Genomic DNA, 16,144 nt, shown 5'->3' with positions numbered 1-16,144 from the left:
ACACAACGCCGCATAGCTTCCAAAATTAGATGAGATTGGGTGTATCCATTGTGGAGTGGCTGTAGATGAGCTTTGTGGTTTCTGTTAGAACTTTTCTACTTCTAACTACTGGTAAATAAATGAAAAAGCTTGAAAATGGAATGCATCAACAGAACGGTGTTGGCAGTATAAAAATACTTACAGCACCTTGTATTCACAGGTGGTCTCCCATCCAAGTACTAACCAGGCCCAACACTGCATAGCTTCCAAAATTAGATGAGATTGGGTGTATCCAGTGTGGAGTGGCTGTAGATGAGCTTTGTGGTTTCTGTTAGAACTTTTCTACTTCTAACTACTGGTAAATAAATGAAAAAGTTTGAAAATGGAATGCATCAACAGAACGGTGTTGGCAGTATAACAATACCTACAGCACCTTGTAATCCCAGGTGGTATCCCATCCAAATACTAACCAGGCCCAACACTGCATAGCTTCCAAAATTAGATGAGATTAGGCGTATCCAATGTGGTGTGGCTGTAGATGAGCTTTGTGGTTTCTGTTAGAACTTTTCTAATTCTAGCTACTGGTACATAAATGAATAATTTTGAAAATGGAATGCATCAACAGAACGGTGTTGGCAGTATAAAAATATCTACAGCGCCTTGTATTGCCAGGTGGTCTCCCAACCAAGTACTAACAAGGCCCAACACTGCTTAGCTTCCAAGATCAGATGAGATTGGGCACATACAGTGTGGTGTGGCTGTAGATGAGCTTTATGGTTTCTGTTAGAACTTTTCTACTTTTAACTACTGGTACAAAATGGAATGCATCAACAGAACGGTGTTGGCAGTATAACAATACCTACAGCACCTTGTATTCCCAGGTGGTATCCCATCCAAATACTAACCAGGACCAACACTGCTTAGCTTCCAATATCAGATGAGATTGGGCATATCCAGTGTGGTGAGGCTGTAGATGAGCTTTGTGGTTTCTGTTAGAACTTTTCTACTTCTAACTACTGGTACATAAATGAATAAGTTTGAAAATGGAATGCATCAACAGAACGGTGTTGGCAGTATAAAAATACCAACAGCACTTTGTATTCCCAGGTGGTCTCCCATCCAAGCACTAACCAGGTACAACACTGCTTAGCTTCCAAGATCAGATGAGATTGGGCACATCCAGCGTGGTGTGGCTGTAGATAAGCTTTGTGGTTTCTTTTAGTACTTTTCTACTTCTAGCTACTGGTACATACATGAATACATTTGAAAATGGAATGCATCAACACAACGGTGTTGGCAGTATAAAAATACCTACAGCACCTTGTATTCCCAGGTGGTAACCCATACAAGTACTAACCAGGCTCCAAACTGCTTAGCTTCCAATATCAGATGAGATTGGGCATATCCAGTGTGGTGAGGCTGTAGATGAGCTTTGCGGTTTCTGTTAGAACTTTTCTACTTCTAACTACTGGTACATAATTGAATAAGTTTGAAAATGGAATGAATCAACAGAACAGTATTGGCAGTATAAAAATACCTACATCACCTTGTATTCCCAGGTGGTCTCCCATCCAAGTACTAACCAGGCCCAACACTCATAGCTTCGAAAATCAGATGAAATTTGGCGTATCCAGTGTGGTGTGGTGTGGCTGTAGATGAGCTTTGTGGTTTCTGCTAGAACTTTTCTACTTCTAGCTACTGGTAAATAAATGAAAAAGTTTGAAAATGGAATGCATCAACAGAACGGTGTTGGCAGTATAAAAATACCTACAGCACCTTGTATTCACAGGTGGTCTCCCATCCAAGTACTAACCAGGCCCAAAACTGCATAGCTTCCAAAATCAGATGAGAATGGGTGTATCCAGTGTGGAGTGGCTGTAGATGAGCTTTGTGGTTTCTGTTAGAACTTTTCTACTTCTAACTACTGGTACATAAATGAATAAGTTTGAAAATGGAATGCATCAACAGAACAGTGTTGGCAGTATAAAAATACCTACAGCACCTTGTATTCCCAGGTGGTCTCCCATCCAAGTACTAACCAGGCCCAACACTCATAGCTTCCAAGATCAGATGAAATTGGGCGTATCCAGTGTGGTTTGGCTGTAGATGAGCTTTGTGGTTTCTACTAGAACTTTTCTACTTCTAGCTACTGGTAAATAAATGAAAAAGTTTTATAATGGAATGCATCAACAGAACGGTGTTGGCAGTATAAAAATACCTACAGCACCTTGTATTCACAGGTGGTTTCCCATTCAAGTACTAACCAGGCCCAACACTGCATAGCTTCCAAAATCAGATCAGATTGGGTGTATCCAGTGTGGAGTGGCTGTAGATGAGCTTTGTGGTTTCTGTTAGAACTTTTCTACTTCTAGCTACTGGTAAATAAATGAAAAAGTTTTATAATGGAATGCATCAACAGAACGGTGTTGGCAGTATAAAAATACCTACAGCACCTTATATTCACAGGTGGTCTCCCATCCAAGTACTAACCAGGCCCAACACTGCATAGCTTCCAAAATCAGATCAGATTGAGCATATCCAGTGTGGTGTGGCTGTAGATGAGTTTTGTTGTTTCTGTTAGACCTTTTCTACTTCTAGCTACTGGTACATAAATGAATAAATTTGAAAATGGAATGCATCAACAGAACGGTGTTGGCAGTATAAAAATACCCCACAGCACCTTGTATTCCCAGGTGGTCTCCCATCCAAGTACTAAGCAGGCCCAACATTGCTTAGCTACCAAGATCAGATGAGATTGGGCGAATCCAGTGTGGTGTGGCTGTAGATGAGCTTTGTGGTTTCTGCTAGAACTTTACTACTTCTAGCTAATGGTAAATAAATGAAAAAGTTTGAAAATGGAATGCATCAACAGAACGGTGTTGGCAGTATAAAAATACCTACAGCACCTTGTATTCACAGGTGGTCTCCCATCCAAGTACTAACCAGGCACAATACTGCATAGCTTCCAAAATTAGATGAGATTGGGTGTATCCAGTGTGGAGTGGCTGTAGATGAGCTTTGTGGTTTCTGTTAGAACTTTTCTACTTCTAACTACTGGTAAATAAATGAAAAAGTTTGAAAATGGAATGCATCAACAGAACGGTGTTGGCAGTATAAAAATACCTACAGCACCTTGTATTCACAGGTGGTCTCCCATCCAAATACTAACCAGGCCCAACACTCCTTAGCTTCCAAGATCAGATGAAATTGTGCGTATCCATTGTGGTGTGGCTGTAGATGAGCTTTGTGGTTTCTGCTAGAACTTTTCTACTTCTAGCTGCTGGTAAATAAATGAAAACATTTGAAAATGGATTGCATCAACAGAACGGTGTTGGCAGTATAAAAATACCTACAGCACCTTGTATTCCCAGGTGGTCTCCCATCCAAGTACTAACCACGCCCAACACTGCTTAGCTTCCAAGATCAGATGAGATTGGGCGTATCCAGTGTGGTGTGGCTGTAAATGAGCTTAGTGGTTTCTGTTAGTACTTTTCTACTTCTAACTACTGATACATAAATGAATAAGTTTGAAAATGGAATGCATCAACAGAACGGTGTTGGCAGTATAAAAATACCTACAGCACCTTGTATTCCCAGGTGGTCTCCCATCCAAGTACTAAGCAGGCACAACACTGCTTAGCTTCCAAGATCAGATGAGATTGAGTGTATCCAGTGTGGTGTGGCTGTAGATGAGCTTTGTGGTTTTTGTTAGAACTTTTCTACTTCTGACTACTGGTACATAAATGAATAAGTTTGAAAATGGAATGCATCAACAGAACAGTGTTGGCAGTATAAAAATACCTACAGCACCTTGTATTCACAGGTGGTCTCCCATCCAAGTACTAACCAGGCCCAACACTGCATAGCTTCCAAAATCAGATCAGATTGGGTGTATCCAGTGTGGAGTGGCTGTAGATGAGCTTTGTGGTTTCTGTTAGAACTTTTCTACTTCTAACTACTGGTAAATAAATGAAAAAGTTTGAAAATGGAATGCATCAACAGAACGGTGTTGGCAGTATAAAAAGACCTACAGCACCTTATATTCACAGGTGGTCTCCCATCCAAGTACTAACCAGGCCCAACACTGCATAGCTTCCAAAATCAGATCAGATTGAGCATATCCAGTGTGGTGTGGCTGTAGATGAGTTTTGTTGTTTCTGTTAGACCTTTTCTACTTCTAGCTACTGGTACATAAATGAATACATTTGAAAATGGAATGCATCAACAGAACGGTGTTGGCAGTATAAAAATACCTACAGCACCTTGTATTCACAGGTGGTCTCCCATCCAAGTACTAACCAGGCACAACACTGCATAGCTTCCAAAATTAGATGAGATTGGGTGTATCCAGTGTGGTGTGGCTGTAGATGAGCTTTGTGGTTTCTGTTAGAACTTTTCTACTTCTAACTACTGGTAAATAAATGAAAAAGTTTGAAAATGGAATGCATCAACAGAACGGTGTTGGCAGTATAAAAATACCTACAGCACCTTGTATTCACAGGTGGTCTCCCATCCAAGTACTAACCAGACACAACACTGCATAGCTTCCAAAATTAGATGAGATTGGGTGTATCCAGTGTGGAGTGGCTGTAGATGAGCTTTGTGGTTTCTGTTAGAACTTTTCTACTTCTAACTACTGGTAAATAAATGAAAAAGTTTGAAAATGAAATGCATCAACAGAACAGTGTTGGCAGTATAAAAATACCTACAGCACCTTGTATTCCCAGGTGGTCTCCCATCCAAGTACTAACCAGGCCAAACACTCATAGCTTCCAAGATCAGATGAAATTGGCCATATCCAGTGTGGTGTGGCTGTAGATGAGCTTTGTGGTTTCTGCTAGAACTTTTCTACTTCTAGCTATTGGTAAATAAATGAAAAAGTTTGAAAATGGAATGCATCAACAGAACGGTGTTGGCAGTATAAAAATACCTACAGCACCTTGTATTCACAGGTGGTCTCCCATCCAAGTACTAACCAGGCCCAGCACTCCATAGCTTCCAAGATCAGATGAAATTGGGCGTATCCAGTGTGGTGTGGCTGTAGATGAGCTTTGTGGTTTCTGCTAGAACTTTTCTACTTCTAGCTACTGGTAAATAAATGAAAAAGTTTGAAAATGGAATGCATCAACAGAACGGTGTTGGCAGTACAAAAATACCTACAGCACCTTGTATTCACAGGTGGTCTCCCATCCAAATACTAACCAGGCCCAAAACTGCATAGCTTCCAAAATCAGATGAGAATGGGTGTATCCAGTGTGGAGTGGCTGTAGATGAGCTTTGTGGTTTCTGTTAGAACTTTTCTACTTCTAACTACTGGTAAATAAATGAAAAAGTTTGAAAATGGAATGCATCAACAGAACGGTGTTGGCAGTATAAAAATACCTACAGCACCTTGTATTTCCAGGTGGTCTCCCATCCAAGTACTAACCACGCCCAACACTGCTTAGCTTCCAAGATCATATGAGATTGGGCGCATCCAGTGTGGTGTGGCTGTAGATGAGCTTTGTGGTTTCTGCTAGACCTTTTCTACTTCTAGCTACTGGTACATAAATGAATACATTTGAAAATGGAATGCATCAACAGAACGGTGTTGGCAGTATAAAAATACCTACAGCACCTTGTATTCCCAGGTGGTATCCCATCCAAATACTAACCAGGCCCAACACTGCTTAGCTTACAAGATCAGATGAGATTGAGCATATCCAGTGTGGTGTGGCTGTAGATGAGCTTTGTGGTTTCTGTTAGAACTTTTCTACTTTTAACTACTGGTACATAAATGAATAAGTTTGAAAATGGAATGAATCAACAGAACAGTATTGGCAGTATAAAAATACCTACAGCACCTTGTATTCCCAGGTGGTCTCCCATCCAAGTACTAACCAGGCCCAACACTGCTTAGTTTCTAAGATCAGATGAGATTGGGTGTATCCATTGTGGTGTGGCTGAAGATGAGCTTTGTGGTTTCTGTTAGTACTTTTCTACTTCTAACTTCTGGTACATAAATGAATAAGTTTGAAAATGGAATGTATAAAGAGAACGGTGTTGGCAGTATAAAAATACCTACAGCACCTTGTATTCCCAGGTGGTCTCCCATCCAAGTACTAACCACGCCCAACACTGCTTATCTTCCGAGATCAGATGAGATTGGGCGTATCCAGTGTGGTGTGGCTGTAAATGAGATTAGTGGTTTCTGTTAGTACTTTTCTACTTCTAACTACTGATACATAAATGAATAAGTTTGAAAATGGAATGCATCAACAGAACGGTGTTGGTAGTATAAAAATACCTACAGCACCTTGTATTCCCAGGTGGTCTCCCATCCAAGTACTAACCAGACCCAACACTCATAGATTCCAAGATCAGATGAAATTGGGCGTATCCAGTGTGGTGTGGCTGTAGATGAGCTTTGTGATTTCTGCTAGAACTTTTCTACTTCGAGCTATTGGTAAATAAATGAAAAAGTTTGAAAATGGAATGCATCAACAGAACGGTGTTGGCAGTATAAAAATACCTACAGCACCTTGTATTCACAGGTGGTCTCCCATCCAAGTACTAACCAGGCCCAACACTCCATAGCTTCCAAGATCAGATGAAATTGGGCGTATCCAGTGTGGTGTGGCTGTAGATGAGCTTTGTGGTTTCTGCTAGAACTTTTCTACTTCTAGCTACTTATAAATAAATGAAAAAGTTTGAAAATGGAATGCATCAACAGAACGGTGTTGGCAGTATAAAAATACCTACAGCACCTTGTATTCCCAGGTGGTCTCCCATCCAAGTACTAACCAGGCCCAACACTGCTTAGTTTCTAAGATCAGATGAGATTGGGTGTATCCATTGTGGTGTGGCTGTAGATGAGCTTTGTGGTTTCTGTTAGTACTTTTCTACTTCTAACTACTGATACATAAATGAATAAGTTTGAAAATGGAATGCATCAACAGAACAGTGTTGGCAGTATAAAAATACCTACAGCACCTTGTATTGCTAGGTGGTCTCCCATCCAAGTACTAACCAGGCCCAACACTCATAGCTTCCAAGATCAGATGAAATTGGGCATATCCAGTGTGGTGTGGCTGTAGATGAGCTTTGTGGTTTCTGCTAGAACTTTTCTACTTCTAGCTATTGGTAAATAAATGAAAAAGTTTGAAAATGGAATGCATCAACAGAACGGTGTTGGCAGTATAAAAATACCTACAGCACCTTGTATTCCCAGGTGGTCTCCCATCCAAGTACTAACCACGCCCAACACTGCTTAGCTTCCAAGATCAGATGAGATTGGGCGTATCCAGTGTGGTGTGGCTGTAAATGAGCTTAGTGATTTCTGTTAGTACTTTTCTACTTCTAACTACTGATACATAAATGAATAAGTTTGAAAATGGAATGCATCAACAGAACGGTGTTGGCAGTATAAAAATACCTACAGCACCTTGTATTGCCAGGTGGTCTCCCATCCAAGTACTAAGCAGGCACAACACTGCTTAGCTTCCAAGATCAGATGAGATTGAGTGTATCCAGTGTGGTGTGGCTGTAGATGAGCTTTGTGGTTTTTGTTAGAACTTTTCTACTTCTGACTACTGGTACATAAATGAATAAGTTTGAAAATGGAATGCATCAACAGAACAGTGTTGGCAGTATAAAAATACCTACAGCACCTTGTATTCACAGGTGGTCTCCCATCCAAGTACTAACCAGGCCCAACACTGCATAGCTTCCAAAATCAGATCAGATTGGGTGTATCCAGTGTGGAGTGGCTGTAGATGAGCTTTGTGGTTTCTGTTAGAACTTTTCTACTTCTAACTACTGGTAAATAAATGAAAAAGTTTGAAAATGGAATGCATCAACAGAACGGTGTTGGCAGTATAAAAAGACCTACAGCACCTTATATTCACAGGTGGTCTCCCATCCAAGTACTAACCAGGCCCAACACTGCATAGCTTCCAAAATCAGATCAGATTGAGCATATCCAGTGTGGTGTGGCTGTAGATGAGTTTTGTTGTTTCTGTTAGACCTTTTCTACTTCTAGCTACTGGTACATAAATGAATAAATTTGAAAATGGAATGCATCAACAGAACGGTGTTGGCAGTATAAAAATACCTACAGCACCTTGTATTCACAGGTGGTCTCCCATCCAAGTACTAACCAGGCACAACACTGCATAGCTTCCAAAATTAGATGAGATTGGGTGTATCCAGTGTGGAGTGGCTGTAGATGAGCTTTGTGGTTTCTGTTAGAACTTTTCTACTTCTAACTACTGGTAAATAAATGAAAAAGTTTGAAAATGGAATGCATCAACAGAACGGTGTTGGCAGTATAAAAATACCTACAGCACCTTGTATTCACAGGTGGTCTCCCATCCAAGTACTAACCAGACACAACACTGCATAGCTTCCAAAATTAGATGAGATTGGGTGTATCCAGTGTGGAGTGGCTGTAGATGAGCTTTGTGGTTTCTGTTAGAACTTTTCTACTTCTAACTACTGGTAAATAAATGAAAAAGTTTGAAAATGGAATGCATCAACAGAACGGTGTTGGCAGTATAAAAATACCTACAGCACCTTGTATTCCCAGGTGGTCTCCCATCCAAGTACTAAGCAGGCCCAACACTGCTTAGCTTCCAAGATCAGATGAGATCGAGCGTATCCAGTGTGGTGTGGCTGTAGATGAGCTTTGTGGTTTTTGTTAGAACTTTTCTACTTCTAACTACTGGTACATAAATGAATAAGTTTGAAAATGGAATGCATCAACAGAACAGTGTTGGCAGTATAAAAATACCTGCAGCACCTTGAATTCCCAGGTGGTCTCCCATCCAAGTACTAACCAGGCCAAACACTCATAGCTTCCAAGATCAGATGAAATTGGGCGTATCCAGTGTGGTGTGGCTGTAGATGAGCTTTGTGGTTTCTGCTAGAACTTTTCTACTTCTAGCTATTGGTAAATAAATGAAAAAGTTTGAAAATGGAATGCATCAACAGAACGGTGTTGGCAGTATAAAAATACCTACAGCACCTTGTATTCACAGGTGGTCTCCCATCCAAGTACTAACCAGGCCCAACACTCCATAGCTTCCAAGATCAGATGAAATTGGGCGTATCCAGTGTGGTGTGGCTGTAGATGAGCTTTGTGGTTTCTGCTAGAACTTTTCTACTTCTAGCTACTGGTAAATAAATGAAAAAGTTTGAAAATGGAATGCATCAACAGAACGGTGTTGGCAGTATAAAAATACCTACAGCACCTTGTATTCACAGGTGGTCTCCCATCCAAATACTAACCAGGCCCAAAACTGCATAGCTTCCAAAATCAGATGAGAATGGGTGTATCCAGTGTGGAGTGGCTGTAGATGAGCTTTGTGGTTTCTGTTAGAACTTTTCTAACTCTAACTACTGGTAAATAAATGAAAAAGTTTGAAAATGGAATGCATCAACAGAACGGTGTTGGCAGTATAAAAATACCTACAGCACCTTGTATTCCCAGGTGGTCTCCCATCCAAGTACTAACCACGCCCAACACTGCTTAGCTTCCAAGATCAGATGAGATTGAGCATATCCAGTGCGGTGTGGCTGTAGATGAGCTCTGTGGTTTCTGTTAGACCTTTTCTACTTCTAGCTACTGGTACATAAATGAATACATTTGAAAATGGAATGCATCAACAGAACGGTGTTGGCAGTATAAAAATACCTACAGCACCTTGTATTCCCAGGTGGTATCCCATCCAAATACTAACCAGGCCCAACACTGCTTAGCTTACAAGATCAGATGAGATTGAGCATATCCAGTGTGGTGTGGCTGTAGATGAGCTTTGTGGTTTCTGTTAGAACTTTTCTACTTTGAACTACTGGTACATAAATGAATAAGTTCGAAAATGGAATGAATCAACAGAACAGTATTGGCAGTATAAAAATACCTACTGCACCTTGTATTCCCAGGTGGTCTCCCATCCAAGTACTAAACAGGCCCAACATTGCTTAGTTTCTAAGATCAGATGAGATTGGGTGTATCCATTGTGGTGTGGCTGTAGATGAGCTTTGTGGTTTCTGTTAGTACTTTTCTACTTCTAACTTCTGGTACATAAATGAATAAGTTTGAAAATGGAATGTATAAAGAGAACGGTGTTGGCAGTATAAAAATACCTACAGCACCTTGTATTCCCAGGTGGTCTCCCATCCAAGTACTAACCACGCCCAACACTGCTTATCTTCCGAGATCAGATGAGATTGGGCGTATCCAGTGTGGTGTGGCTGTAAATGAGCTTAGTGGTTTCTGTTAGTACTTTTCTACTTCTAACTACTGATACATAAATGAATAAGTTTGAAAATGGAATGCATCAACAGAACGGTGTTGGCAGTATAAAAATACCTACAGCACCTTGTATTCCCAGGTGGTCTCCCATCCAAGTACTAACCATACCCAACACTCATAGCTTCCAAGATCAGATGAAATTGGGCGTATCTAGTGTGGTGTGGCTGTAGATGAGCTTTGTGATTTCTGCTAGAACTTTTCTACTTCGAGCTATTGGTAAATAAATGAAAAAGTTTGAAAATGGAATGCATCAACAGAACGGTGTTGGCAGTATAAAAATACCTACAGCACCTTGTATTCACAGGTGGTCTCCCATCCAAGTACTAACCAGGCCCAACACTCCATAGCTTCCAAGATCAGATGAAATTGGGCGTATCCAGTGTAGTGTGGCTGTAGATGAGCTTTGTGGTTTCTGCTAGAACTTTTCTACTTCTAGCTACTGGTAAATAAATGAAAAAGTTTGAAAATGGAATGCATCAACAGAACGGTGTTGGCAGTATAAAAATACCTACAGCACCTTGTATTCCCAGGTGGTATCCCATCCAAATACTAACCAGGCCCAACACTGTTTAGCTTACAAGATCAGATGAGATTGAGCATATCCAGTGTGGTGTGGCTGTAGATGAGCTTTGTGGTTTCTGTTAGATCCTTTCTACTTTTAACTACTGGTACATAAATGAATAAGTTTGAAAATGGAATGAATCAACAGAACAGTATTGGCAGTATAAAAATACCTACAGCACCTTGTATTCCCAGATGGTCTCCCATCCAAGTACTAACCAGGCCCAACACTGCTTAGTTTCTAAGATCAGATGAGATTGGGTGTATCCATTGTGGTGTGGCTGTAGATGAGCTTTGTGGTTTCTGTTAGTACTTTTCTACTTCTAACTACTGATACATTAATGAATAAGTTTGAAAATGGAATGCATCAACAGAACAGTGTTGGCAGTATAAAAATACCTACAGCACCTTGTATTGCTAGGTGGTCTCCCATCCAAGTACTAACCAGGCCCAACACTCATAGCTTCCAAGATCAGATGAAATTGGGCATATCCAGTGTGGTGTGGCTGTAGATGAGCTTTGTGGTTTCTGCTAGGACTTTTCTACTTCTAGCTATTGGTAAATAAATGAAAAAGTTTGAAAATGGAATGCATCAACAGAACGGTGTTGGCAGTATAAAAATACCTACAGCACCTTGTATTCACAGGTGGTCTCCCATCCAAATACTAACCAGGCCCAACACTCCTTAGCTTCCAAGATCAGATGAAATTGTGCGTATCCAGTGTGGTGTGGCTGTAGATGAGCTTTGTGGTTTCTGCTAGAACTTTTCTACTTCTAGCTGCTGGTAAATAAATGAAAACGTTTGAAAATGGATTGCATCAACAGAACGGTGTTGGCAGTATAAAAATACCTACAGCACATTGTATTCCCAGGTGATCTCCCATCCAAGTACTAACCACGCCCAACACTGCTTAGCTTCCAAGATCAGATGAGATTGGGCGTATCCAGTGTGGTGTGGCTGTAAATGAGCTTAGTGGTTTCTGTTAGTACTTTTCTACTTCTAACTACTGATACATAAATGAATAAGTTTGAAAATGGAATGCATCAACAGAACGGTGTTGGCAGTATAAAAATACCTACAGCACCTTGTATTCCCAGGTGGTCTCCCATCCAAGTACTAAGCAGGCCCAACACTGCTTAGCTTCCAAGATCAGATGAGATTGAGTGTATCCAGTGTGGTGTGGCTGTAGATGAGCTTTGTGGTTTTTGTTAGAACTTTTCTACTTCTGACTACTGGTACATAAATGAATAAGTTTGAAAATGGAATGCATCAACAGAACAGTGTTGGCAGTATAAAAATACCTACAGCACCTTGTATTCACAGGTGGTCTCCCATCCAAGTACTAACCAGGCCCAACACTGCATAGCTTCCAAAATCAGATCAGATTGGGTGTATCCAGTGTGGAGTGGCTGTAGATGAGCTTTGTGGTTTCTGTTAGAACTTTTCTACTTCTAACTACTGGTAAATAAATGAAAAAGTTAAAAAAATGGAATGCATCAGCAGAACGGTGTTGGCAGTATAAAAATACCTACAGCACCTTATATTCACAGGTGGTCTCCCATCCAAGTACTAACCAGGCCCAACACTGCATAGCTTCCAAAATCAGATCAGATTGAGCATATCCAGTGTGGTGTGGCTGTAGATGAGTTTTGTTGTTTCTGTTAGACCTTTTCTACTTCTAGCTACTGGTACATAAATGAATAAATTTGAAAATGGAATGCATCAACAGAACGGTGTTGGCAGTATTAAAATACCCCACAGCACCTTGTATTCCCAGGTGGTCTCCCATCCAAGTACTAAGCAGGCCCAACATTGCTTAGCTACCAAGATCAGATGAGATTGGGCGAATCCAGTGTGGTGTGGCTGTAGATGAGCTTTGTGGTTTCTGCTAGAACTTTTCTACTTCTAGCTACTGGTAAATAAATGAAAAAGTTTGAAAATGGAATGCATCAACAGAACGGTGTTGGCAGTATAAAAATACCTACAGCACCTTGTATTCACAGGTGGACTCCCATCCAAGTACTAACCAGGCACAACACTGCATAGCTTCCAAAATTAGATGAGATTGGGTGTATCCAGTGTGGAGTGGCTGTAGATGAGCTTTGTGGTTTCTGTTAGAACTTTTCTACTTCTGACTACTGGTACATAAATGAATAAGTTTGAAAATGGAATGCATCAACAGAACAGTGTTGGCAGTATAAAAATACCTACAGCACCTTGTATTCACAGGTGGTCTCCCATCCAAGTACTAACCAGGCCCAACACTGCATAGCTTCCAAAATCAGATCAGATTGGGTGTATCCAGTGTGGAGTGGCTGTAGATGAGCTTTGTGGTTTCTGTTAGAACTTTTCTACTTCTAACTACTGGTAAATAAATGAAAAAGTTTGAAAATGGAATGCATCAACAGAACGGTGTTGGCAGTATAAAAAGACCTACAGCACCTTATATTCACAGGTGGTCTCCCATCCAAGTACTAACCAGGCCCAACACTGCATAGCTTCCAAAATCAGATCAGATTGAGCATATCCAGTGTGGTGTGGCTGTAGATGAGTTTTGTTGTTTCTGTTAGACCTTTTCTACTTCTAGCTACTGGTACATAAATGAATAAGTTTGAAAATGGAATGCATCAACAGAACGGTGTTGGCAGTATAAAAATACCTACAGCACCTTGTATTCACAGGTGGTCTCCCATCCAAGTACTAACCAGGCACAACACTGCATAGCTTCCAAAATTAGATGAGATTGGGTGTATCCAGTGTGGAGTGGCTGTAGATGAGCTTTGTGGTTTCTGTTAGAACTTTTCTACTTCTAACTACTGGTAAATAAATGAAAAAGTTTGAAAATGGAATGCATCAACAGAACGGTGTTGGCAGTATAAAAATACCTACAGCACCTTGTATTCACAGGTGGTCTCCCATCCAAGTACTAACCAGACACAACACTGCATAGCTTCCAAAATTAGAAGAGATTGGGTGTATCCAGTGTGGAGTGGCTGTAGATGAGCTTTGTGGTTTCTGTTAGAACTTTTCTACTTCTAACTACTGGTAAATAAATGAAAAAGTTTGAAAATGGAATGCATCAACAGAACGGTGTTGGCAGTATAAAAATACCTACAGCACCTTGTATTCCCAGGTGGTCTCCCATCCAAGTACTAAGCAGGCCCAACACTGCTTAGCTTCCAAGATCAGATGAGATCGAGCGTATCCAGTGTGGTGTGGCTGTAGATGAGCTTTGTGGTTTTTGTTAGAACTTTTCTACTTCTAACTACTGGTACATAAATGAATAAGTTTGAAAATGGAATGCATCAACAGAACAGTGTTGGCAGTATAAAAATACCTGCAGCACCTTGAATTCCCAGGTGGTCTCCCATCCAAGTACTAACCAGGCCAAACACTCATAGCTTCCAAGATCAGATGAAATTGGGCGTATCCAGTGTGGTGTGGCTGTAGATGAGCTTTGTGGTTTCTGCTAGAACTTTTCTACTTCTAGCTATTGGTAAATAAATGAAAAAGTTTGAAAATGGAATGCATCAACAGAACGGTGTTGGCAGTATAAAAATACCTACAGCACCTTGTATTCACAGGTGGTCTCCCATCCAAGTACTAACCAGGCCCAACACTCCATAGCTTCCAAGATCAGATGAAATTGGGCGTATCCAGTGTGGTGTGGCTGTAGATGAGCTTTGTGGTTTCTGCTAGAACTTTTCTACTTCTAGCTACTGGTAAATAAATGAAAAAGTTTGAAAATGGAATGCATCAACAGAACGGTGTTGGCAGTATAAAAATACCTACAGCACCTTGTATTCACAGGTGGTCTCCCATCCAAATACTAACCAGGCCCAAAACTGCATAGCTTCCAAAATCAGATGAGAATGGGTGTATCCAGTGTGGAGTGGCTGTAGATGAGCTTTGTGGTTTCTGTTAGAACTTTTCTAACTCTAACTACTGGTAAATAAATGAAAAAGTTTGAAAATGGAATGCATCAACAGAACGGTGTTGGCAGTATAAAAATACCTACAGCACCTTGTATTCCCAGGTGGTCTCCCATCCAAGTACTAACCACGCCCAACACTGCTTAGCTTCCAAGATCAGATGAGATTGAGCATATCCAGTGCGGTGTGGCTGTAGATGAGCTCTGTGGTTTCTGTTAGACCTTTTCTACTTCTAGCTACTGGTACATAAATGAATACATTTGAAAATGGAATGCATCAACAGAACGGTGTTGGCAGTATAAAAATACCTACAGCACCTTGTATTCCCAGGTGGTATCCCATCCAAATACTAACCAGGCCCAACACTGCTTAGCTTACAAGATCAGATGAGATTGAGCATATCCAGTGTGGTGTGGCTGTAGATGAGCTTTGTGGTTTCTGTTAGAACTTTTCTACTTTGAACTACTGGTACATAAATGAATAAGTTCGAAAATGGAATGAATCAACAGAACAGTATTGGCAGTATAAAAATACCTACTGCACCTTGTATTCCCAGGTGGTCTCCCATCCAAGTACTAACCAGGCCCAACATTGCTTAGTTTCTAAGATCAGATGAGATTGGGTGTATCCATTGTGGTGTGGCTGTAGATGAGCTTTGTGGTTTCTGTTAGTACTTTTCTACTTCTAACTTCTGGTACATAAATGAATAAGTTTGAAAATGGAATGTATAAAGAGAACGGTGTTGGCAGTATAAAAATACCTACAGCACCTTGTATTCCCAGGTGGTCTCCCATCCAAGTACTAACCACGCCCAACACTGCTTATCTTCCGAGATCAGATGAGATTGGGCGTATCCAGTGTGGTGTGGCTGTAAATGAGCTTAGTGGTTTCTGTTAGTACTTTTCTACTTCTAACTACTGATACATAAATGAATAAGTTTGAAAATGGAATGCATCAACAGAACGGTGTTGGCAGTATAAAAATACCTACAGCACCTTGTATTCCCAGGTGGTCTCCCATCCAAGTACTAACCATACCCAACACTCATAGCTTCCAAGATCAGATGAAATTGGGCGTATCTAGTGTGGTGTGGCTGTAGATGAGCTTTGTGATTTCTGCTAGAACTTTTCTACTTCGAGCTATTGGTAAATAAATGAAAAAGTTTGAAAATGGAATGCATCAACAGAACGGTGTTGGCAGTATAAAAATACCTACAGCACCTTGTATTCACAGGTGGTCTCCCATCCAAGTACTAACCAGGCCCAACACTCCATAGCTTCCAAGATCAGATGAAATTGGGCGTATCCAGTGTAGTGTGGCTGTAGATGAGCTTTGTGGTTTCTGCTAGAACTTTTCTACTTCTAGCTACTGGTAAAT

General features: G+C 40.7%; 6 non-coding genes and 64 pseudogenes across 6 annotated transcripts; all 70 read right to left on the bottom strand.

Annotated features, from left to right (window-relative positions):
• Positions 1–174: 174 nt before the first annotated feature.
• LOC134963184 (5S ribosomal RNA) lies at positions 175–293 on the bottom strand (annotated as a pseudogene).
• A 107-nt stretch (positions 294–400) lies between these two features.
• On the bottom strand, positions 401–519 carry LOC134964928 (5S ribosomal RNA; annotated as a pseudogene).
• A 107-nt stretch (positions 520–626) lies between these two features.
• Positions 627–745, bottom strand: LOC134959622 (5S ribosomal RNA; annotated as a pseudogene).
• Positions 746–835: 90 nt separating this feature from the next.
• LOC134962560 (5S ribosomal RNA) lies at positions 836–954 on the bottom strand (annotated as a pseudogene).
• A 107-nt stretch (positions 955–1,061) lies between these two features.
• On the bottom strand, positions 1,062–1,180 carry LOC134963804 (5S ribosomal RNA; annotated as a pseudogene).
• A 107-nt stretch (positions 1,181–1,287) lies between these two features.
• Positions 1,288–1,406, bottom strand: LOC134964230 (5S ribosomal RNA; annotated as a pseudogene).
• A 337-nt stretch (positions 1,407–1,743) lies between these two features.
• On the bottom strand, positions 1,744–1,862 carry LOC134963386 (5S ribosomal RNA; annotated as a pseudogene).
• A 107-nt stretch (positions 1,863–1,969) lies between these two features.
• On the bottom strand, positions 1,970–2,087 carry LOC134962432 (5S ribosomal RNA; annotated as a pseudogene).
• A 107-nt stretch (positions 2,088–2,194) lies between these two features.
• LOC134963143 (5S ribosomal RNA) lies at positions 2,195–2,313 on the bottom strand (annotated as a pseudogene).
• Positions 2,314–2,420: 107 nt separating this feature from the next.
• On the bottom strand, positions 2,421–2,539 carry LOC134963508 (5S ribosomal RNA; annotated as a pseudogene).
• A 108-nt stretch (positions 2,540–2,647) lies between these two features.
• On the bottom strand, positions 2,648–2,766 carry LOC134961201 (5S ribosomal RNA; annotated as a pseudogene).
• Positions 2,767–2,873: 107 nt separating this feature from the next.
• Positions 2,874–2,992, bottom strand: LOC134964594 (5S ribosomal RNA; annotated as a pseudogene).
• Positions 2,993–3,099: 107 nt separating this feature from the next.
• On the bottom strand, positions 3,100–3,218 carry LOC134963442 (5S ribosomal RNA; annotated as a pseudogene).
• Positions 3,219–3,325: 107 nt separating this feature from the next.
• On the bottom strand, positions 3,326–3,444 carry LOC134963934 (5S ribosomal RNA). The gene has a single exon (XR_010188168.1). It is a non-coding gene; the product is annotated as a 5S ribosomal RNA (ribosomal RNA).
• A 107-nt stretch (positions 3,445–3,551) lies between these two features.
• LOC134959735 (5S ribosomal RNA) lies at positions 3,552–3,670 on the bottom strand (annotated as a pseudogene).
• A 107-nt stretch (positions 3,671–3,777) lies between these two features.
• LOC134961945 (5S ribosomal RNA) lies at positions 3,778–3,896 on the bottom strand (annotated as a pseudogene).
• A 107-nt stretch (positions 3,897–4,003) lies between these two features.
• LOC134963233 (5S ribosomal RNA) lies at positions 4,004–4,122 on the bottom strand (annotated as a pseudogene).
• A 107-nt stretch (positions 4,123–4,229) lies between these two features.
• LOC134963038 (5S ribosomal RNA) lies at positions 4,230–4,348 on the bottom strand (annotated as a pseudogene).
• Positions 4,349–4,455: 107 nt separating this feature from the next.
• On the bottom strand, positions 4,456–4,574 carry LOC134964441 (5S ribosomal RNA; annotated as a pseudogene).
• Positions 4,575–4,681: 107 nt separating this feature from the next.
• Positions 4,682–4,799, bottom strand: LOC134964998 (5S ribosomal RNA; annotated as a pseudogene).
• Positions 4,800–4,906: 107 nt separating this feature from the next.
• On the bottom strand, positions 4,907–5,025 carry LOC134961814 (5S ribosomal RNA; annotated as a pseudogene).
• Positions 5,026–5,132: 107 nt separating this feature from the next.
• Positions 5,133–5,251, bottom strand: LOC134964180 (5S ribosomal RNA; annotated as a pseudogene).
• A 107-nt stretch (positions 5,252–5,358) lies between these two features.
• On the bottom strand, positions 5,359–5,477 carry LOC134960000 (5S ribosomal RNA; annotated as a pseudogene).
• Positions 5,478–5,584: 107 nt separating this feature from the next.
• Positions 5,585–5,703, bottom strand: LOC134960382 (5S ribosomal RNA; annotated as a pseudogene).
• A 107-nt stretch (positions 5,704–5,810) lies between these two features.
• Positions 5,811–5,929, bottom strand: LOC134961009 (5S ribosomal RNA; annotated as a pseudogene).
• A 107-nt stretch (positions 5,930–6,036) lies between these two features.
• On the bottom strand, positions 6,037–6,155 carry LOC134960080 (5S ribosomal RNA; annotated as a pseudogene).
• Positions 6,156–6,262: 107 nt separating this feature from the next.
• Positions 6,263–6,380, bottom strand: LOC134964539 (5S ribosomal RNA; annotated as a pseudogene).
• A 107-nt stretch (positions 6,381–6,487) lies between these two features.
• LOC134961525 (5S ribosomal RNA) lies at positions 6,488–6,606 on the bottom strand (annotated as a pseudogene).
• Positions 6,607–6,713: 107 nt separating this feature from the next.
• On the bottom strand, positions 6,714–6,832 carry LOC134960159 (5S ribosomal RNA; annotated as a pseudogene).
• A 107-nt stretch (positions 6,833–6,939) lies between these two features.
• LOC134964901 (5S ribosomal RNA) lies at positions 6,940–7,057 on the bottom strand (annotated as a pseudogene).
• Positions 7,058–7,164: 107 nt separating this feature from the next.
• LOC134963922 (5S ribosomal RNA) lies at positions 7,165–7,283 on the bottom strand. Its single transcript, XR_010188167.1, has one exon. It is a non-coding gene; the product is annotated as a 5S ribosomal RNA (ribosomal RNA).
• Positions 7,284–7,390: 107 nt separating this feature from the next.
• LOC134961444 (5S ribosomal RNA) lies at positions 7,391–7,509 on the bottom strand (annotated as a pseudogene).
• A 107-nt stretch (positions 7,510–7,616) lies between these two features.
• On the bottom strand, positions 7,617–7,735 carry LOC134961944 (5S ribosomal RNA; annotated as a pseudogene).
• A 107-nt stretch (positions 7,736–7,842) lies between these two features.
• LOC134963232 (5S ribosomal RNA) lies at positions 7,843–7,961 on the bottom strand (annotated as a pseudogene).
• A 107-nt stretch (positions 7,962–8,068) lies between these two features.
• LOC134963674 (5S ribosomal RNA) lies at positions 8,069–8,187 on the bottom strand (annotated as a pseudogene).
• Positions 8,188–8,294: 107 nt separating this feature from the next.
• LOC134964437 (5S ribosomal RNA) lies at positions 8,295–8,413 on the bottom strand (annotated as a pseudogene).
• A 107-nt stretch (positions 8,414–8,520) lies between these two features.
• LOC134963344 (5S ribosomal RNA) lies at positions 8,521–8,639 on the bottom strand. The gene has a single exon (XR_010188114.1). It is a non-coding gene; the product is annotated as a 5S ribosomal RNA (ribosomal RNA).
• Positions 8,640–8,746: 107 nt separating this feature from the next.
• LOC134964677 (5S ribosomal RNA) lies at positions 8,747–8,864 on the bottom strand (annotated as a pseudogene).
• A 107-nt stretch (positions 8,865–8,971) lies between these two features.
• On the bottom strand, positions 8,972–9,090 carry LOC134961528 (5S ribosomal RNA; annotated as a pseudogene).
• A 107-nt stretch (positions 9,091–9,197) lies between these two features.
• On the bottom strand, positions 9,198–9,316 carry LOC134964177 (5S ribosomal RNA; annotated as a pseudogene).
• Positions 9,317–9,423: 107 nt separating this feature from the next.
• Positions 9,424–9,542, bottom strand: LOC134959840 (5S ribosomal RNA; annotated as a pseudogene).
• Positions 9,543–9,649: 107 nt separating this feature from the next.
• On the bottom strand, positions 9,650–9,768 carry LOC134960381 (5S ribosomal RNA; annotated as a pseudogene).
• A 107-nt stretch (positions 9,769–9,875) lies between these two features.
• On the bottom strand, positions 9,876–9,994 carry LOC134961558 (5S ribosomal RNA; annotated as a pseudogene).
• A 107-nt stretch (positions 9,995–10,101) lies between these two features.
• LOC134960078 (5S ribosomal RNA) lies at positions 10,102–10,220 on the bottom strand (annotated as a pseudogene).
• A 107-nt stretch (positions 10,221–10,327) lies between these two features.
• Positions 10,328–10,445, bottom strand: LOC134964356 (5S ribosomal RNA; annotated as a pseudogene).
• Positions 10,446–10,552: 107 nt separating this feature from the next.
• On the bottom strand, positions 10,553–10,671 carry LOC134962422 (5S ribosomal RNA; annotated as a pseudogene).
• A 107-nt stretch (positions 10,672–10,778) lies between these two features.
• Positions 10,779–10,897, bottom strand: LOC134960798 (5S ribosomal RNA; annotated as a pseudogene).
• A 107-nt stretch (positions 10,898–11,004) lies between these two features.
• Positions 11,005–11,123, bottom strand: LOC134960516 (5S ribosomal RNA; annotated as a pseudogene).
• Positions 11,124–11,230: 107 nt separating this feature from the next.
• Positions 11,231–11,348, bottom strand: LOC134964903 (5S ribosomal RNA; annotated as a pseudogene).
• Positions 11,349–11,455: 107 nt separating this feature from the next.
• Positions 11,456–11,574, bottom strand: LOC134962377 (5S ribosomal RNA; annotated as a pseudogene).
• Positions 11,575–11,681: 107 nt separating this feature from the next.
• LOC134964649 (5S ribosomal RNA) lies at positions 11,682–11,800 on the bottom strand. The gene has a single exon (XR_010188234.1). It is a non-coding gene; the product is annotated as a 5S ribosomal RNA (ribosomal RNA).
• A 107-nt stretch (positions 11,801–11,907) lies between these two features.
• On the bottom strand, positions 11,908–12,026 carry LOC134960497 (5S ribosomal RNA). Its single transcript, XR_010187768.1, has one exon. It is a non-coding gene; the product is annotated as a 5S ribosomal RNA (ribosomal RNA).
• A 107-nt stretch (positions 12,027–12,133) lies between these two features.
• Positions 12,134–12,252, bottom strand: LOC134961943 (5S ribosomal RNA; annotated as a pseudogene).
• Positions 12,253–12,360: 108 nt separating this feature from the next.
• LOC134963503 (5S ribosomal RNA) lies at positions 12,361–12,479 on the bottom strand (annotated as a pseudogene).
• A 108-nt stretch (positions 12,480–12,587) lies between these two features.
• On the bottom strand, positions 12,588–12,706 carry LOC134961200 (5S ribosomal RNA; annotated as a pseudogene).
• A 107-nt stretch (positions 12,707–12,813) lies between these two features.
• On the bottom strand, positions 12,814–12,932 carry LOC134964242 (5S ribosomal RNA; annotated as a pseudogene).
• Positions 12,933–13,039: 107 nt separating this feature from the next.
• Positions 13,040–13,158, bottom strand: LOC134961940 (5S ribosomal RNA; annotated as a pseudogene).
• Positions 13,159–13,265: 107 nt separating this feature from the next.
• Positions 13,266–13,384, bottom strand: LOC134963231 (5S ribosomal RNA; annotated as a pseudogene).
• Positions 13,385–13,491: 107 nt separating this feature from the next.
• On the bottom strand, positions 13,492–13,610 carry LOC134963673 (5S ribosomal RNA; annotated as a pseudogene).
• A 107-nt stretch (positions 13,611–13,717) lies between these two features.
• LOC134964879 (5S ribosomal RNA) lies at positions 13,718–13,836 on the bottom strand (annotated as a pseudogene).
• Positions 13,837–13,943: 107 nt separating this feature from the next.
• LOC134963332 (5S ribosomal RNA) lies at positions 13,944–14,062 on the bottom strand. The gene has a single exon (XR_010188113.1). It is a non-coding gene; the product is annotated as a 5S ribosomal RNA (ribosomal RNA).
• Positions 14,063–14,169: 107 nt separating this feature from the next.
• On the bottom strand, positions 14,170–14,287 carry LOC134964676 (5S ribosomal RNA; annotated as a pseudogene).
• Positions 14,288–14,394: 107 nt separating this feature from the next.
• Positions 14,395–14,513, bottom strand: LOC134961527 (5S ribosomal RNA; annotated as a pseudogene).
• A 107-nt stretch (positions 14,514–14,620) lies between these two features.
• LOC134964179 (5S ribosomal RNA) lies at positions 14,621–14,739 on the bottom strand (annotated as a pseudogene).
• A 107-nt stretch (positions 14,740–14,846) lies between these two features.
• Positions 14,847–14,965, bottom strand: LOC134959839 (5S ribosomal RNA; annotated as a pseudogene).
• A 107-nt stretch (positions 14,966–15,072) lies between these two features.
• Positions 15,073–15,191, bottom strand: LOC134960380 (5S ribosomal RNA; annotated as a pseudogene).
• A 107-nt stretch (positions 15,192–15,298) lies between these two features.
• On the bottom strand, positions 15,299–15,417 carry LOC134961270 (5S ribosomal RNA; annotated as a pseudogene).
• A 107-nt stretch (positions 15,418–15,524) lies between these two features.
• LOC134960077 (5S ribosomal RNA) lies at positions 15,525–15,643 on the bottom strand (annotated as a pseudogene).
• A 107-nt stretch (positions 15,644–15,750) lies between these two features.
• Positions 15,751–15,868, bottom strand: LOC134964358 (5S ribosomal RNA; annotated as a pseudogene).
• Positions 15,869–15,975: 107 nt separating this feature from the next.
• Positions 15,976–16,094, bottom strand: LOC134962420 (5S ribosomal RNA; annotated as a pseudogene).
• Between the last annotated feature and the right edge of the window lie 50 nt (positions 16,095–16,144).

This window comes from Pseudophryne corroboree, chromosome 9 (genome assembly GCF_028390025.1).
Source record: "Pseudophryne corroboree isolate aPseCor3 chromosome 9, aPseCor3.hap2, whole genome shotgun sequence".
NCBI classification, from domain to species: Eukaryota; Metazoa; Chordata; class Amphibia; order Anura; family Myobatrachidae; genus Pseudophryne; species Pseudophryne corroboree.
Note: the sequence above shows the minus strand (reverse complement) of the source record. Positions and strands in the feature narration are given on the sequence as shown.